General features: G+C 39.6%; 1 pseudogene; it reads right to left on the bottom strand.

Moving 5' to 3' along the window:
* Window positions 1–749: 749 nt before the first annotated feature.
* LOC125080994 (ADP-ribosylation factor-like protein 5A) lies at window positions 750–1,305 on the bottom strand (annotated as a pseudogene).
* Between the last annotated feature and the right edge of the window lie 19,071 nt (window positions 1,306–20,376).

The raw sequence follows: 20,376 nt of genomic DNA, 5'->3' as shown, positions 1-20,376 counted from the left end.
ACATGCTTTCATGTACATAATTTCATCAACAAAAAATAGGTACACACTGTTGAGCTTTCTCCTTTTCTTTCTTTTTTTTTTTTTTAAGAGCAGCCCAATGATTTTGGGGGTTGGTTAGTACAATACAGAGAACACAGGGGGAAAGCACAAAATGGCACTTAGCAATGCCAGTACTCATCTTATTATGGTCATTAACTAAGGATATTATTACTTTTTGTGTTCTTTGCTTTTCTTTAGAACTTAGTCAAAGCCATAAACTTGCATTTGAGGTGTATATACACAAGCTTATGCAAAATACTTCTCATAATTAACATTACATTTTAAAGTACTGGAAAGTGAGTATCTGTGCTGATTTGTATTTTGACTTAATGGAACACTAAGAGAATGCACATTCAACTAGGGAGGGTTATACTGATAATAAGGCTCTTAAAGTGAAAAATCCCTTCTTCTCCCCTTGTACTTACCAATGTCCTGAGAGGATTCATTATGAGAAAAATGGCAATCACAGCTTTGAAGAACTTGCTTTAGAAGAAACTAATGAGAAAGCAGAATGGAAAGTGAGACTTCATCTTTGTTTTCAAATAAGTGGTCTTAATTTTTCTTTTCTTAAATTTTCTTAAAATTTCTTAATTTTAGAAAAAATTTAAATCAGTTTATTATAAATATATCTAAACCATTAATTTTTGCAGCTTTCAGGTAAAGTCCAGCACTTCGCTTATACAAAATCTATGAGGAGAGGTCAGTAGAGATCATCTAATCTTAAATCGTGACATCCATTCAAGTCCTTGGCATAATCCCTCACCAGTAAAAGCACAGCATGCCTGGATTTGCCACTGGTGATCTTTAATAGAAGTTAGTTTCAAAAACTGGGAGATTTCTGCTACATTCATGCATTCTTTAACATCTTGTTTATTAGCAAAAATCAGCGATCCAGCTTTCCGTAGGTCCTCGTGGGCTAGTTACAGAAATCTCTAGTTACAGAATAGTTAACTCCTCTCTAGTTACAGAAATCCTTTCTCTGTCTGTACAGTCCACAGCAACTATTACAAACTCTGTGTTAGTACAGTAAGTGTTCCAAGAAGATGGAAGAGATTCTTGGCCACCAATATCCCACATTAGAAAACGTGTATTATTAATCACTATTTCTTCTACATTACTTCCTGTTGTAGGTGATGTATGTACAACTTAATTCATAGAAAACTGGTAAAGGATGGTAGTTTTCCCTGCATTATCCAGCCCAGCAATGATAACTCTGTGCTCCTGGTGATTGAAGAGTCTCCATATCCTGGTAAGGAGAATTCCCATTCTTGGGCAGCGGACCTCCTCCAGCCACCCGGGCCGCCTGGCCTCCCCCGGCTCAGGCTGAAGGGGAGGCAACTGACACACCAGAGCCTCCGCCTCCGCTACTGCTGCTGCTCCCGTGTTGGCTGCCAGTTCATTTCCTGGGAACCCGAGGGAGGCCGAAGCCCAGGCTGCCCTGCCGGGTGCGAGACCCCACTGCTGCCCTGAGCAACTCGCCTGGTCGCAGCGGCGTTGTCTGCAACGAGCCTCGTGGGCCACCATCCCCCTCCCAGCTCCCCTTGGGCAGGTGCCCCCAAAGCTGTTTTTTAGTTTCACGTTTCCTGCCTAAATTGATATTTTATTGTAAGGAGCATTTCAAGATGACAATGCAAGAAATCTGAAAACTGTTTGTAATGTCTCACTTTCTCTCATCAATTATATTATTTAATCATTTAGTAATTGTTTGAGAAATGTATAGCACATAAAGAAGGTAAGTCACTACCATCACTAGGAAATCAACGTCACATGGAAAAATTTAAATGCCTTGTATGAAATCACAGGGCAAAAGTATTTAAAAACAACTACAACAATAAGAAACGATCAAAGCAAAAAACCAACCAACCAACCAACCAGCAAATGTATGGAGTGATTTTACACTATCAGCCACCTGAGAAAACGTGACACTTTGTTGAAGCAACTAGAGTCTTAGGATCTACAAAACAAGGTCATAATGAGGCGGTTCAAGAGTCTGAATCCTTTTATCCAGTTGTATCCTGCATACAGAGTAGCCATCCTTATCTACAGTGGGAAGGTCATTAGATGTGCCCAAAGCAATATTTTCCTTCTTAACACTAAACTGAGAATTGGTTTTACCAAATGTGTGTAATAATTTGTGAAATGCCCAAACCTTTGTATCACTGACCCTGGAGTTTTTCAAAGAATAAAAATCATATCCAGCTCTTTGTTGGGATGAGAAAGAATCTTTGTTGGTTAACTTAAAAGTAAAAATATCCTCCTAACACATACCCCAAAATAGACCTTGCCAATGGGAATATCACTTAAAAGTTACCAGAATGGGGGCGCCTGGGTGGCTTGGTGGGTTAAGCCTCTACCTTTGGCCCAGGTCATGATCCCAGGGTCCTGGGAGCGAGCCCCACGTCTGGCTCTCTGTTCAGCAGGGAGCCTGCTTCCCTTCCTCTCTCTCTGCCTGCCCTTCTGCCTGCTTGTGATTTCTGTCTGTCAAATAAATGAATAAAATCTTAAAAAAAAAAAAAAGTTACCAGAATGGACATTCTCTTATCATTACTATTATATGCTTTATTGATTTAAAAACCATTCTCAATGTTTTCTCCAGCAGCTCATATAAAACAGCCACAAAGCTGTAACATCTGTTTGGCAGTATTAGCATAATACATTCAAAAATCAAGTTATCAGAGGCATTTCAGTCTATAGCTGCATTGTTTTTCTTGTTAAGGTCCTATGGCTAATGTAATATTTCATCTCTAAAAAGCAAAGCTCAGGTTATCTGATTAAGTTTGGCACCAAGAAGAATAATGACCTGCATTATCTTAAGACATGAGTGATGTATTTGCACACAGACAGATACCACTACCAATTATGAACTATTAAGGAAAGCAGTAATAGATAAGAAACTCTATTTTGTTCTGCATATAAAAAGATTTTAGAGATCAGAAATATCAAATTTATGGATAATGACCCCAGATCCCTACTAGCCAAAGGACCAGAAATTAACATTTTGATGTATGTTGGAAGGAACAAAATGATATATTTCAGGAGAAATATATGTATATATATATACAATATTTCAATGTTAAAACTCAAACATATCCACATAATCATGCTTAGAAACAGATATCCTCCTTGTGTGAAAGGTAAGCAAGTCTACATATCTCAATGACTACTGAGGGCATTGCTATAGGATCGCAATTTGTTCATGATTACACAGACTTAGCAACAAAAGGTAAAACCATGCTTTCTGTTTTCTGTACAAGAAGGCAAAGGGGGATATGATTCATTTAGAAGAATTTCCTTAAAAATATTTTTAATTTTTAAATATTATATTCCAATATCTGGAAACTGGAAACAATTATTCTGTCCAAAAATGAGAATGATTAAGTATACCATTTTTTAAAAAGAATGAAAAGAACTACAGCACAATATCAAAAGAGGCTGTAAAATCTTTCTTATCTTTCATTCTTTTAACTTTCCTGTATTTCCTCAATTTCTATAATCACCTGACTAAAAATAACATCCATAACTCTTTGATAATCTGGATGATGATTTATTAATGGGATACAACACAGCAGACAAAACAATGTCAGCATATCTTAATTTCCAGAAAAAGGAAGCTGGCATACTGTCCCATAGATACTGCAGCATACTGCTTTGCTGAAATAGTAAAATATTATAAAATAACTGTGAATAGGTACAACATTTAAAAATCCACATGGCATTTACATATTAACCATTCATTAAAAAAAACCTGATTATATGCCATTAATTATGAAAACTATATTTAAATTATACATGATTATGTTCCACTTACTATGAAAACTATATTAGGAATTAAAGTAAAACTGAGCTTTATGTATTCTGATTTTTTACATTCTAGTAATGTAACTACTGCCAACAACAGCAAAAAGAAAGAGACAGAAAGAAAGAAAAAAAAGAAATAAACTGCCCAAAAAGTCTTCATTACTTAGTCATTAACAGAGAAAGAAAAAGCTCTGGCTAACCAGAGTTCAGGAGGGAGAAAAAGATGGGTAATTGCTTTGCTTTCAAAATAGTTATTTTAAATTAATGATCCAATGCCTGATACTTGTGAGATAGGGAAGCAATTCTCAGCTACAATTGAGAAAAACTTTTCAAATAAGCAATAGGCAAAGAGAAAATGTATAAACATTTTATTCGTAGTAGACGTAAAGGACAAGATATGCAAATCTTAAAATCTGGTAAGAAAAAAGTAAGGTCTGAATGGTAAGTAGTTGGAGGATCTGAAGACAGAATTCACAAACTGGTTAACAAATTAGGTAATGTGTTTCTTCATCAGGTATCATCAAGTATGATTTGCAGAAGTGTGGATTTGTAAAATGCTTTTTCTCTTCCCTCATTTCTGTCAACCTGACCTCCATTGAGCTCATTCTCAAAGTCTCCCTGGATTAAATTAATATTAAAAACTACTGTATTTAATAACAATTTTAAAAAATCAGTTAAAGCAAATGCAGAAGAACACAAATAAGTAAATTTTAACATTACCTACAACAAGATTAATTTGAAAATTACCTAAAAATTTAATTAAGTAAATTCTACTATCATCACACAATTAAATATTAATTTCATATTTAAAATTATGTTCAAAATAAACAACTCTGCAGTTTTAGAAAGTAAGGGTATGTGTGTGTGTGAATTATGTTACTAAAAGAAAAGAAAGTTGTAGAGGAAAAAAATATTGAAAAAAGAATGAAATACATCAAAAGATTTACTGACATTTTCTTTGGATAGATTACCATGAATTTTTATTTTCTGTTATTCTTATGTTTTCCAGGATTTGTACAATCATATAACAATGTTGGAAATAATAAAGGAAGGTGAACCACCATACTGTTTTTTGTGGCAGAACAGAATCGGCAATAATATCTCAGAGACTTCCAGGATTATGAGAATAAAACAGCAAAAGAAAAAAGAAATTAAAAAAAACACATTTTTGCAATGACTTTTTTCCTCTCAAAATATTTACATAGATTTAGGCTTATTTACCCCTCGACAATAATTTCACTCATTTTATAAGGCTGTACCACACCCACTTTATAGATAAGGAGCTTTAGATAATAAAATAATGTGCATAATGTTTTATAGCAGAGTCCAAATAAGAACTCAATTTTCTTGCTTTTGTTCTCCTTTTATTACCAAACCAATCAAGATTTCTGATGACGTTAGGAATGATAAATTAATTACTATTTGTATTTGAAACTAGATGTAGATTCGGCTTTACAATTTAATCAGACACAAGCATTCCTAAATAACTCCTGTCTCATATTCTGAACTAAGTTTCTTGTCTATAAATCCAGCCTTTTCTCTAGCCTATATGTTCAGATTTTATACCATGGATCTTTGCAACTAGACCAACTAGGGTATAATACCAAAAATCTGCCTATAGTTTGAAATTTCTCATTGATCACAATAAGGAGTCAAAATTTAAAAAAAAAAAAAAAAACCGTTAAGGTTAGTAGCCAAGAAATCACTCCAATTTTTGTTAACTTTTTTTTTCCTCTCCCTTTTTCTCTCTCACTCACTCACAGTTTGAAGACGCCAGTTTTCCTTGGCCATTCTTAGTTTATGATAACACATGGAAAGACGTTTCCAATTCAAAAAAATATTCCTACAGAGTTAGAACCCTGTAGTAGCTATTATTGCACAGAATCTTCCAGACATGACCCCATAACACGAGTGGCCATCGATAAGGCTACTATCAAGCAGTGATTTGCTCGAGGGTAGATTTTTTTTTTTAAACACATAGTCTCTTCTCACATTTCTGTCATCCTCATCTCATTCGAGTTCATTCTCCAAAAAGGTCCCCCTGGATTAAATTTTTTAAACAAAGGAGACAACCAATTTGTAACGTAACCAAAATTATCTTAGGAACAAGTCGCTTGTATGTATCTAACAATCAGGGTCTTACAAACTTACAAAGCTCCTGTTCCTGCGTCAGCCACAACGCCTCCTCCAGCCCACAACCTTGAACAACTTTGCTCTTGCGTCTGTATTTCCAAAAGAGGGAAGACGACTCCCACCTTAGCTGCCTGCCGCACCCTCCCTCCAGCTGCGAGGAGGCAGAAGCACCGAAAGTGGGGAAGCGCAGCGCTCCCTGCGGGCAGGCAGGACTGTCAACGCCGCGCAGCCGCAGGAGGCGCCGCGCGGCGCTGTGCGAAGACCGGTTCCTTGCGACACCAGGGGGAGCAGAAGGAGTCCCAGCAGGTGGGACCCCAGGGACACCGCGACCCGAGTTGCACAGATCCGTTTGGAGCCCGTATGGGTCATGGGGGCGTGAAGACGGTGCCTCTGAGCAGAAGCACCAGTTCTCTAGTTTGAAGGGCAAACATCCCCAGTCCTGCAGGTTCCTGCAGGAGACGACCACAGCCTGCTCACCCCCAGCCACCTGGACACCTCTGAGAATGATGACGAACAGTTCCATTCCCTGCCAGACATCCTGAAGGAAGCCAGTGATGAGGGGAAGATGGAGAGAAAGAGGACCGAGTCCCCATCGGACTGAATGGGAAGAATGACCCTGCCCTCTGTGACTCTTGCCATGGTCGAGAGATGGAGCAGTTGGCAAAGCTTCACCTTACTCCAAAACGGTTCCACAAAGTTTTGGAGAAGTTCTGAGTACCCAAAGAGACCAGAAAGGCCAGCAAATTCCAGGTTACCGACAGTGCTATTATGTTCCATGCTCTGATCACCTTCTACCTCAGAGACCTTTCTGCTGCTTCCAGAGGCTGCTGTTTGGAAAGGCCCCAAGGGATAGCAGCAGAACACTGCAGCTGTCCAGCACGCCCTGGGGGGAAGCTCCAGCTGGAGAGCAAGGGCTTACCAGAGCTCAGTCATACAACTGGTGGCCTGTATGGCAAAGGTAACAGTAGCTACAGCTGTTTTCCAGCGTATCAGCAGCTTGATGCTCTACTATCTGACCTTCCGCAAGTAGTGCCACATGCTGCTCGAGAGGACAGTGGTCCTACAGAGCACAGGTAAAAGGACACTGTAAGTGCTGGACTACTGGTTCTCATCAGGGTCTGCTGATACAAGGACACTGTCCTGAGTTTGGTCCTCAATGAAAATGTATATCACCTAAGTTCTCTCCCTTAAGTCCTGCCTCTCATCAGCTTCACATAGCAGACCCTGATGAAGCTGCTCATCCTGGACACTGTGTTGTCTACCAGCAAGCCTGCTGCTACATCTGCCAGCTCACCATCCATCTGAGGACCCCACTCACCAAGTACTACAGGCAGGGGTGGAGATCCACCTGGAGATCACTGACAATTAGTGGCTAGACAACTTTAACTCCCCAGAAGTAAAACAGAAGGAGGTGGCGGACAGCAGACAATTCAAAGAACTCTTTGACCTAGAAAGTGGCGAGGACGACAATACCAGGGACTTCCCAGAAAGACAGGGACAGCTGGGTCTCTGATGGCTCAGCAGGGGTGGGGGTAGGGGGTGGCAGCAGGAAGAAGTAGGAGGAGGAATGCAGCAATAGCCTCTGAGAGGGAAAAGTCAGCTACTCAGGGGATGGAGGCCCAGAGGCAAAGGAGGGTTGGACCCCTGGTGAGCTATGATGGCTTGCCCAAGGGCCTAAAGACAGGTAGAGGGATGTAGCTCTGTCAGAGGACAGAAAGCTGCCTACCTGGAGGCCTGTAAGCGCTGCTGTGTAGTGTTTCCACCTTGAGATCAGCCAGGCATGTAGCTTCCTGGCCTGCACTGAGCCCAGAGGCTCTGAGTCAAAACCCATGAAGTAGAGGAAGGGCAGTTGGATGGTGGACAGGGCTTTATTTTTACAGCATAAAAGACCAGAAAGTAGGAAGAGGTTTGGCCATCCCTGGAACAACTGCCTTGGGGTGAAAACTATAACCATGGAGCCTGCCTGTTGCTGCTTCCCATAGTAGTGGGTTAAATACATCAACCTTATTAGGGAAGCTGGCCCACAGTGGGTATCTACCCTGACCCCTTGCCTGAGGTCAGGATGCTGAAAACCTCAGGAAGAGCAGCCCCCCTTCCAGAAGGAGACAGTAAACATAGCCAAACACAGTTTGGTGCCTCCTCCTGTCTCTCTACCTCCTCTGTTTTTGGTTCTGCTAAGGATGCCGAGCCCTGGGACTGGCCCCAAGTTTGGGTCCCCAGGGCCATCTGCACCAGGCTCCTAAAGTGAACCCCCCAAAATCTCTGGAAACTTGCTCCTTTCTTCTTAACTTACATGTTTTCTTTTTGAAATATTCTTTTTGCATCCAAAACCAAAAGGAGAGGAAGGGCCTTTGCATCTGCATGGCCAGCACTGAAGAGTTTCAGAGATCTGAGTTGCCCATCTACCAGCTTAGCAAAGGGTAGGAGGGGTCTGTCTGTCCCTTCTTCTTCTTGGGGGAGACTCCACCAGTAGGGAGTGCCTCCCCCATAAAAGGAAGTGGCCATTGCTGGGAATGGGGACTGCTCCCTCATGGTGAGCTCCTCACTGGTACCTGTGGTATTGGTGGCTTCAGTGACAAAGCCCCTGGGAAGTTGGCCATGTGGAAGATGTGACTCAGGAGCTTGGCCACCTGTGGAGAGATGGGCCTGGGTGGGGGTCTGCCCAACTGCTGGCCCAAAGCCAAAAAGCAGCTCAGTGCTGCCCCTTCCATTGTCTGAAGACCACTGCCTTCAGCTGGCACTCACTGGGGCCCAGATCCTGAGTGCAGGCCCTAGCTTCAGCCCCACGGTGGTCAGGAAGTATTCCTTCATTACTTCCCAGGGGCAAGGGCTCCCCCTGGATCCCCTGTTCTCTGAAGACCTTGTCAGGGCAAGGGGTTAGGGCCTAAAGGAATAGTGCCTGGTCACTCTGCTGGATCCCCTCAGTCCAGCAAGGACTGAGTATCCTTGGGTTGCTCAAGGCTTTCCAGAGAGAGCAGAGCCATGAAGTTCTGATCATGCAGCTTACAGGAAAAATTTTCAAATGAAAGAAAAATCTTTGTGCTGGGCATTTGTCAATCTTGAAGGCAAAAGGGGTATGGGGGCGGGGGGAGCATACAAACTGTCCCTCCCTCTCTCAATGTAGTTTTTAAGGAGGGGAAATTTCAGGTGCGGAGAGGCACTGAGTAATAGTGCTGCCCCATCCATCCCCTCCTTTCCAGGGAGAGATCAGAACCATCTTGGGCAGGTATCCCAGATCTCCTCTAAGGGCATATGTCCCAACCCACATACAAGTGCATATTGTCCACAGCCAAACAGGCCCCAACAAAGCTGTAGACATCATCCTCTGCCTAATTGATGACATCCTTGGAGGCTGAGGCCCCCTTTCCATCCAGGCAGAATCTCTCAATGGCTCCTGGGTCAGGGCCCTAGGGGTGGGAAGGTTGTTACTAAGACTCTGGCTGACTCTTTCCTTTGCTCCCACCCATCTGCTTACATTGGCTTGGCCTACTTGTTTAGAGATGTTGAACAATGACTAAAAGGGATTTTTCTCCTATGGACACTCTCCTTGAGACCTTTGAGTAGGGACAAGGTCTCCTTCTACCCCATGGAAGATCCAAAGCATAGAGAGTGCTGCCAACTCCAAAAATATATATAAATAAGGGATATCTTTGTAAATCTCTAGATTAGTGAATATTTGCCTTTAGGCATATTGATTGGCTAAGAGTTTCTTAGCACTCTTGGTTTTATTTTTACTCCTAACATCAATGTCAAGTATTTGTCTTTGGCATGTACTTTTTTTAAAAATGAAGAATTCTTTTTAAAGATGTTATTTATTTATCTGTCAGAGAGAGAGAGAATGGAAGGCAGAGGGAGAAGCAGGCTCCCCGCTGAGCAAGGAGCCCAATGCAGGACTCAATCCCAGGACCTGGGGATCATGACCTGAGCCAAAGGCAGACACTTAACCAACTGAACCATCCAGGTGCACCCCAAATGAAGAATTTTTAAATTTGTTTTGCTTTAAAATCACAACCTAAAATTATAGCCATAAAAAAAAGCATATAGAGCAAAGCAGCTATGTGGCATTTTAGTTGCTGGACAGGTAGGTAGGTTTACTCACTAGCTAAAATGTGCTTGTCACAAATAATTGGGGGAAAGGTTAAATCTGCAAGTGTGCCAAGGTAGAATAATTAGTCTACTAAAACCAGTGAGATTGTTATTTTTTTTTTATTTTTTATTTATTTGACAGACAGAGATCACAAGTAGGCAGAGAGGCAGACAGAGAGAGAGGGGGAAGCAGGCTCCCTGCTGAGCAGAGAGCCCGATGCGGGGCTCGATCCCAGGACCCTGGGATCATGACCTGAGCTGAAGGCAGAGGCTTTAACCCACTGAGCCACCCAGGTGCCCCGAGATTGTTATTTTTATATCTTTCCACTGGATAATTAATTGGTTATAGACTAAATATATTTCTGAGCATAGTCTTCTTTTTGAGTCTTGGCCTGTGTTTGTGACAACATTTGGTGCATAGACATCCTTTCACAACTAGTATTCTAAATCAGAGTCTCAATGTTCTTATCCAGTTAATCACAAATGTCCAGCTTCCATGAGAAAGCACTTTACCTTTCCTTAGACAGCTTTTATTTCAAACAAGGCCTTATTTATTTAAATGTAGAATGTTCAGGATTAAGTGATTATTGATAAAATTTCATTCTAGACTAAAAAAAAACTTACTGTAATATAATTATTTGCATCAATAATTTTTAATCTTACTCTACTGCACTAGTCAAAACACAATGTTTCTTTTTCTTCAAAAAACATCTCAAAAGCAATAACCTACAAAATTTGCCCTTAATAATTTGAATGGAACTTTAAAAAGTAAATATGGAATCTTTACCCAAATTATCTCTTAAAAAGGGAATGAGAGGAGGAGAAATCTAATATATCATACGAATCTAGCCTCTTATGCGCACATTCTCTTTTTGAGCTTTTAATAAAACTTCAACAATACACCCAATGAGATAGTTACTGTAAGTCGTACTTTACAAGTTAGTAAATGAGAAGAGAGCTTAGGTAATTTGCCAGTCCTCTGTTTGCCTTCTACCAACCTTGCATTTTCTTTTGACCATAGATTTTACTTTTTGAAATGAACCTGGCTTCAAATCCTGCTGCTCTGTTTAAAACATTCATTACAAAAGCAACATATGACTAGGAAAAATTACCAGATGCAATCCTTTTAGTTTGACAATGAAGGGGGGAGGGGAGTCAGGGTGGCTCAGTCCCTTAAGCGCCTGGCTCTTGGTTCTTGACATGAGATTGAGCTCCCATGTTCAGCTGCCCCTCTCCCTCTTCCCCCACCTCTCTCTCTCTCTCTCTCTCAAATAAATAAATAAATAAACAAAAGAGAGAGAGAAGGGGGAAAAACATAATAAGCACATCCAACTTGTACATTATTAAATGATGGTGCTAAGTGTTCATTCTTCATTAATCGGCTTGCCTGTTAGTAGATATTTGAAAACTATTAACATTAAGAGTATAGGCCATTTTAAATCTTCAATAAAAAGTATTATTACATCCAATTTAGATATTTAAATGTTCATGCATTAGTGATCTTTTGCACCTGAGAAATCAATCAGACCTTTAAAAAACCTGATTCCTTGGTATGAATCTAAATGTTCAAATTCTTACACTTAAGTCCATTTATCCTTTGAAAGACTAAGTGGGGTCTAGTGGAGAGAAGAACACTGGCTAAAAGTCAGGACATTTGGAATTCCTGTTCTTTCCACTAACTACTGTATAAAGAAGGTCATGGAATCTCTCATGGTGTTTGTCTTCTCACGTGTAAAGAATTAAATGCACGCTAGAGTATTTCTGAGTACTCTGTTGGGTAACACATTATATGAAATTATTGGGGTTAAGTAAAGGAACATCTTTCTTTGTAGACCAACAATATAACTTTACAAGTTTACAACAAATTATAAACTATGGAGTTCCTTTTTATGTCAACCTCCAGTATAGCCCTTACTTTATTTATAATCTTTGTGATTTAGACAAGTTTTTTTGATATGATAGCTATCTATCAAAGTGCACCTATTCTAGTTATAATGATAAAATTGCCTGCTTTCTTTTGACAAAGAAGCTACATGATATGATTGCTAAAATGACCTGGAGAGAAATAGAATCAGGTTCTCACATCTTCCTACTATTATTCATGACCTGCTTCATGAATTAAAAGAAGTCACTTATGACATTTTGCTGAAGACTACACTTACTGCTCCATTTCCTCCGCTTGGAATATGCTCCATTTCCCCAAAATGAAATGCAGTAACAATCCTGTGAAGACAAGGAACAGTGGTTAAGGATAATGAATCCAAAAGCAAGATAGGTGAGACTATATCTGGGAATTTTTCTCTTTCTGATTTGAATACGGACATTTTTTCACTAATCTGCAATTACAATGATAAACTCTATTTAAAGTTTTTGGGAGGCAGAGAGGGAGATATTAGGTGAACATCAGAAAAGGGTTTCAGGGGCGCCTGGGTGGCTCAGTGGGTTAAGCCGCTGCCTTCGGCTCATGTCATGATCTCAGGGTCCTGGGATCGAGTCCCGCATTGGGCTCTCTGCTCAGCGGGGAGCCTGCTTCCCTCTCTCTCTGCCTGCCTCTCCATCTACTTGTGATCTCTCTCTGTCAAGTAAATAAATAAAATCTTAAAAAAAAAAAAAAAAGAAAAGGGTTTCAGGTATAGAAGGTGCCCTTATTCAGGATGGTGTAGAGGAAAAAAAAAAATGCCTACCCTTCTAGGTTCTTTTGGCAGGTCTGTTGATTAAATTAGTATAAGACAGATTAATAGGAAAAACCAATTTAATTATGTTATGTATGGGATCCCCATAGAATATGAGACCCAAAAGCAATCAGGCAATTGAGATTTGCATACCATCCTGAGCACAAAAGAAGGGAGTAGTGGTCAGAGACTTCAAAAGGGAAGAAGACAACTCACAGGAAGATGGGAGGAACAAATGTTTGGTAAACAAATGTTTGCTACACCATATAGAGATAATGGGACACAGAGAGGAATTTGATATCCAGGTTCCCTAGCTTATCGCACCTGGCCCATTTTCTTTGTAGTTATCTCTGGTGATAGATCTTTCCTAGACCAGACCCTTTATCTAAATCCTTTGAGGCAGTTAAGGGGAGGTAAAAGCTCTTCCTGAGACTTTTAGGCCATGACTGATTTCAACTCAAAGTAATCCACAAGCCAAAATGCCACATTTTGGGGAGTCTTGTTCTGAACCCCTTCAATGGTGAAGAACCAATGTTGACCTTAACATTTTTCATGAAAGGAGACTTATTTTGTGATCACCATTTGCAGGCTATATTAGCCAAAACACAGGTCAGAATCATTGTAGGACATTCCATTCTGATGGCTACTCATCCCTCCCCCTGACACCAATTAAATCAGAAGCACTGGATTTGGGACCCAAGTAGAGGGATATTCAAAATGTCTTCAGGTGATTCCAGTACACACCTAGGGTTAAGAACTAAGTCCCTAGAGAAGTGGTTACCAGACTGAGCCGTGTATCAGATATTCCTGGAGAATCAGAAGCAATGCTGAGTTCATCCAGTAATTCTAGTTTGTTGGGTATGGCCAAGGAATGTGAAATTTTGACAAGCATGCAGGTATTTCTTTCTTTTTTTTTTTTTTTAAAGATTTTATTTATTTATTTGACAGAGAGAAATCACAAGTAAGCAGAGAGGCAGGCAGAGAGAGGGGAGGAAGCAGGCTCTCTGCTGAGCAGAAAGTCCGATGCGGGGCTCGAACCCAGTACCTGGGATCATGACCTGAGCCAAAGGCAGCGGCTTAACCCACTGAGCCACCCAGGCGCCCCAACATGCAGGTATTTCTGATGCAGGAGGTCCACGGATATCAATAAAAAACACTGTCCTAACCAGTGGTCCCTAATGCATGCTCACAGTGAGGTGAATTTCTCATAACAGTCAATTCCTAGATAGGCAAAATTACAAATTTGAGTAAAGCTGGATACAGTCAAGATATCTATAAAAGAACAAAGTACAGTTCATTGTTAAAATGCAGATTCCTGGAGGGGTACCTGGGTGGCTCAGTTAAGTGTCTGACTCTTGGTTTGGACTCAGGTCATGATCTCAGGGTTGTGAGACTGAACTTTGTATTGGGCTCCACACTCAGTGAGAAGTCCGCTTGAAGATTCTCCCTCTGCTTCTCCCTCTGTCTTTCCCCCTGGTCATGCACCTAAATGTTCTCTCTCTCAAATAAATAAGTAAAATCTTTTTTTTTTTTTTTTTTTTTTTTTTTTTTTTTTACAAAATGAAGATTCCTGGAGAATAGACCTTTGGGTATTTGGGGCCTTGGTATCTGTATCTTCTAAGTTTCTTTTGTAATAAAAATAAGCCCTGGTCTGGCAGATATCTCCAATGCCTTCTCTGAGATTCTTAAATGCCTTTATGACTAGTTGTAAGGCAGCAACTAAGATGGCTAGTCTCTCTGCATGAGAATTATAAATAAATAAATAAATAAATAAATAAATAGCAATAGGCCAGATATGTCCTACTTGACATCCCTGTTTTCATTAGGAACTTAAATCCTAAAAGTGACTTACTTATCTAGATAAACTGGTTACTAGCTACAGGACCAGTAAAGGCTCTGTGCTTGAGGAGATTTGCCAACAGGAAGACCTAAGGATAGGAGAAAAGACAATAAAATTCTAAAATACTACCAGGTCTTACAGGCCCAGTCCTCCTACACGTATTTGGTTATTAATTTCAAGGGGTTATATCAAGAGCAGGCATTCCTAGGCTACCTCACTATGTCAAGCCTAATATTTCTAAAATTTGAATGTATACGTGAATCACTATGGCATTTTATTAAAATGCAGATTCTGATTCAGTATGTTTGGGATGGGGCATAGTAGTCTGAAATTCTAACAAGCTCCCAATTATTGCTGATGCTGCTGATCCGTGAACTGCTCTTTGAGTTGCAAGAATCTAGGCGATTTCTGTGGTTCTGACACCAGGTTACACTCTTAACTCTTCTCATTGTCTTGTAAATCAGATTATTGATCACAGACCACATTGCTCTGACAGTAGTATATGGGTGTATTTATGCTGAGCCATCATACCATCTTCTCTTGGGTGGGACTCCTGCACATTCCTCAACCCTGGGAGGCCTCCCAACGCCCCCCCCCCGCCCCCCACCCCAGTATTTCAACATCTTAATAGCTATTTAAAATATTTAATTTACAAACACTGCCACATTTGTGATTTATAGAAACCGTGTCAATGCTACTTTATCAGCTTTACAAAAGAAAAACTGTGGTTCCAGGTAGGTTTCAAAACTTGCCCAGGGAGGCTCCATGGCTCAACTCATAAGATCATAGGGACTCACTTCCAAGACCCCTAATTTGTTGAAAATTATTTTCTCTAACCAGTTTCCTATGTGAAATATGATGTTCTGATTCTCCTTACCTATTTGGACAACGTATCAACAACATAAACAAACAGGACTCCCATGTGTAACTTTATAGACTTGGATATAAAACTCTCCATAAATTTTAACTAAACCTCACAATACTCATATGGAATACCATTATTTTCACATTAGCATAGAGAGGGATAAAATGGAAATTAAAATCACCTAGTTTGAAGCCAGCAGAATGTGGAATACAATTTATGATAAATTCAAATGAATCATCACGTTCCATAGTCACACATAACAGAAAAGGTGTAAAAACCAAACCAATAAACAAAACAAAACAAAAAAAAGAAAGAAAGAAAAAAAGAAAGAAAGAAAAGAGAAAACTGGTTCACAGAGGGATACCTCCAAAACTCATTCTATGGGTTACCTGGAATGTTAACTTACTTAATGAACCCCTTTCAGAAGGAGCTGGTCATCTTATTCAATGAGCAATAATGTCTACTTTGCATTACTATCTAACACAAAAATTAAAACAATATTTTTTATAAAAAGTAGTACTTTATAATATGATTCCTTGTGGCTTCAGAATAAAATATATTTTATTTATTTTTTTATTTTCTTTTACTTTTTTTAAGTAGGCTCCACACCCAGTGTGGAGTCCAACATGGGGTTTGAACTCATGACTATGAGATTGAGACCTGAGCTGAGATGCTAAACTGACTGAGCTACCCGGTGTCCCAGAATAAAATGTGTTTTTAAAGTATCAATATAAATTTAAAAAGATAAATTGTTCTCCACATTTTAATTATCACTATATTTATAAAATCAATGCAAATGCCATCATTTGACAAATTTCCCTCTGCAATAATAGTCCCTGTGACCTTTCTTGGGGTCTCTACTTCTCCACTAGAGAAGAAAACACACCAAATGAAAAAGAGGAAATTAGAAGGCAGTGGACTAGGATGAACTCAGTAACTCTGTACCAAATTACTATGGAGAAATGAGACCGCAAAGAAACCTTCTCACCAAATGATTTTTCAATATATCCTTAAGCCAACGATTTGAAGCATAGTCGATGATAATGATAATATGTTGCACTGATGGTTATTTCTACCATTTCTTGCACTGCCACTGAAGTGTCTCTATCTGGATGAGATTTCACATACTGACTACAGAAAACCTTAATGACCAACTTTCTCAAACACCGTTCATACCGTTTAAAGCTTGCTGGTAAGGACTTCACCTTTTCAGGAAAATGAGGAATTATACATTTTCCATGCCTTTGCATTAACCTCCAATAAATTTCTTTCATGTGTAGTATTAATACTATTATCTTCAGTTATTTTGTTTCACCTATATAGTAGACTTATTAAATTTGAAAATGGGAAAATTATCCGAGACAACAAAGTACGAGAAGGATATATTACATAATATGAGTAGCAGTTTGGGCTGCTTAAAAAAAGACTGCACTATAGTGCATCCTTAAAAAGTTGGAAAGTGAAGACATGTGTGATATCTGGAAAATATTTTATATAATATCTGGTATTATCATTCATTTTTCCTTCTTTTTTTAATCTTTGTTTTTACTTCACTCATTTTACTTTTCTTTTATACTAAGACTAGTTTTTCTATCATGTTGGTACAAACTTCTGGTTGAAAATTTTAAAAATATATATCATCACAGTTACAATACATTATGTAATCCAAAAAAATTGCTTAATCAAATTCAAGATGCTTTCTTCCTGAATCATTTAGTCAAACATAAGGAAGTTAACCCAGCAGAACTGTACTTTATTTATGGTTTAAACACAATTGAGACACATTAACATTATCAAGCCTGTGGAAAAGATAATTAATTTTTCTTTGTTATGATACATTTCACTTCCAACTTCCAAGGACAATTACAGTGCACTTTTGTTTATGAGGCAGAGTATTGTCTGTGACACTTGGCCATTTAGAACACTACATTAAATTGAGTATTGTAAATTATTTCCTTTTATTTAGAGGAAAGAAAAGTCTTTGAAAATAAAATATAGAGCTTTCTAAATAAAATAGAACTTTGAGTTTGCTTCCTGTGTTCCAAATTTCTATACTTTTTTGCTATTTCATTTTAAAAGAACTCTTCATTTGAAAGAGTCAATTCCACTTTCAAAATGGGTCTCTGGAGCCATAAAAAGCAAAACATCTTCATTACCCGAACACTGGCCAAATATGAAATAGCAGTAAAGTATAATAATATAGATATATTATAAAACATATTTCTAGATTGATACTAGATTAGGGTAAAATAAAATTTCCTAGGGACACATGCTTCTGTATTTCAAAGACCTTTTTTTAATATTCTTCCCACCAATTTTATATTTGAAGGATAGGTATTTGTTACTTTTAATTTAATGCACATAGAGAAATTTAATTTCTGATGTCATTAAATTATGTATCAATAAGGACTAATACTACAAGAATTTAGAAACTTAGGGTGGTACAAAAAGTAAATGCCACATCACCAATCATCTACAAATGGCTACCTTTCTCCTAACACAATGATGACTGTATTACAAATAAAAATAATATTTTGTGCTAAGATTGTTGCCAAAACAACTTTTTGAAAATCTCAAATGACATCTATGTATCAAGCCTCCAAAAGAAGGGAGTCTGCATCCAAATTCCTGGTTGCAACTACACAAAGCACACTAATATACTGTTATAATATGTGTGTGTGTGTATAGTATATTATATATAATATATAAATAAATATATTATATTCCTAGCAAAGGAAGACAGAGCCCTTCTTAGATTTGTTTTTTTTTTAAAGATGTTATTTTTATTTATTTGACAGACAGAGATCACAAGTAGGCAGAGAGGCAGGCAGAGAGAGAGAGGAGGAAGCAGGCTCCCTGCCGAGCAGAGAGCCCGATGTGGGGCTCGATCCCAGGACCCTGGGATCATGACCTGAGCCGAAGGCAGAGGCTTTAAGCCACTGAGCCACCCAGGCGCCCCTTAGATTTGTTTTGAACAATACAGGCAGACAAATTTATCATGCCAGGCCCCAGAGTTATTGGTGGGAAATTTTTCTTTTTCTGTGAAATTCCACATGATTTTTTTTTCTGTGAACACCAGCCAGATCTAGATAGGCAATTGCTAAAATGATTGTAATGCCAGGCTTCTCTTTTTCTTATAGGTGACACCAATTTCAGCTTTGTCAGGCCAGTAGACATAGATTAGATACAGCTTCTCTCAACTTGCCAACAAATCACTATAAAAACCATATCATAAAAAAAAAATCATAAAAAAAAATCTAACATGAAAGAACAGATACTGTCTTGAATATTGGAGGACTTTACATGAAAGCATGTGGATCTGGATTGAGAAAATAATCTTCAAAACATAACCATAAATTTTTTCTTGACATAGTTTCCACATTAAAAAACAGTTCTTCAGAGGAAAAAAATCTAAGTAAAACACTCTGATCCTCCTCTTTTGTCTTTCTCTCTTCTCTGACTCACAGAACAAAAATATCTAATGACGGAAGAGGAGTCGGGATGGCGGAGAAGTAGCAGCTGAGACTACTTCAGGTAGCGGGAGATCAGCTAAATAGCTTATCTAAAGATTGCAAACACCTACAAATCCAACGGGAGATTGAAGAGAACAAGAAGAAGAGCAATTCTAGAAACAGAAAATCAACCACTATCTGCAAGGTAGGACTGGCGGAAAAGTGAATCCAAAGCGACGGGAAGATAGACCGCGGGGGGAGGGGCCGGCGAGTGGCGGAGCAACAGAGCAAAATCAGGACTTTTAAAAGTCTGTTCCGCTGAGGGACATCGCTCCAGAGGCTTAACTGGGGTGAAGCCCAGGCGGGGTCAGCGCGGCCTCAGGTCCCCGCAGGGTCGCAGAAGGATCGGGGGTGTCTGAGTGTCGCAGAGCTTACCGGTATTAGAACGGGGAAGCCGGCTGCAGAGACAGAGCCGAGGAGTGACTCTCAGCTCGGGGTTGCCTTGAACCGATCGCAGGCTCGTTCAGCTCGGAGCACGGCCGGAGGCCAGGGTGACGGGAGTCATTGGGCTCTGTTCTCTGGGGGCGCGCTGAGGAGTGGGGCCCCAGGCTCTCGGCTCCTCCGGGCTGGAGACAGGGAGGCCGCCATCTTCATTCCCGTCCTCTGGAACTCTAGGGAAAGCGCTCAGGGAACAAAAGCTCCCGAAAGCAAACCGGAGCGGATTACTCAGCGAGGCCCCGGGTAAGGGCAGTGCAACTCCGCCTGGGGCAAAGACGCTTGAGAATCACTACAACAGGCCCCTCCCCCAGAAGATCAACGGGAAACCCAGCCAGGACCAAGTTCACCTACCGAGGAGTGCAGTTTCAATACCAAGGAGAGCGGTGGAATTCCAGAGGAGGAGAAAGCAAAGCACGGAACTCATGGCTTTCTCCCCATGATTCTTTAGCCTTGCAGTTAATTTAATTTTTTTTTCTTTTTCAATTTTTTTTCTTTTTCTCTTCTTCTGCTAAATTTTTTTAACTTTTACCGTTTTCTTTTTTTAACGTTTTTTAAATAGTTTATCTAATATATATATATATATTTTTCCTCTTTTTATATTTTTTCGTTATCGGCTTTCTTTTTTTTAATAGTTTCTATTTTTTTTTCTTTCTGAACCCTTTTTTATCCCCTTTCTCCCCCCTCACAATTTGGGATCTCTTCTGATATGGCTAAAGCATATTTTCCTGGGGTTGTTGCCACCCTTTCAGTATTTTACTTGCTCCTTCATATACTCTTATCTGGACAAAATGACAAGGCGGAAAAATTCACAACAAAAAAAAGAACAAGAGGCAGTACCAAAGGCTAGGGACCTAATCAATACAGACATTGGTAATATGTCAGATATAGAGTTCAGAATGATGATTCTCAAGGTTCTAGCCGGGCTTGAAAAAGGCATGGAAGATATTAAAGCAACTCTCTTGGGAGATATAAAAGCCCTTTCTGGAGAAATAA

This window comes from Lutra lutra, chromosome 11, assembly GCF_902655055.1.
Source record: "Lutra lutra chromosome 11, mLutLut1.2, whole genome shotgun sequence".
In the NCBI taxonomy this organism is placed as follows: domain Eukaryota; kingdom Metazoa; phylum Chordata; class Mammalia; order Carnivora; family Mustelidae; genus Lutra; species Lutra lutra.
This window is presented reverse-complemented; position numbering and strand designations above follow the sequence as displayed.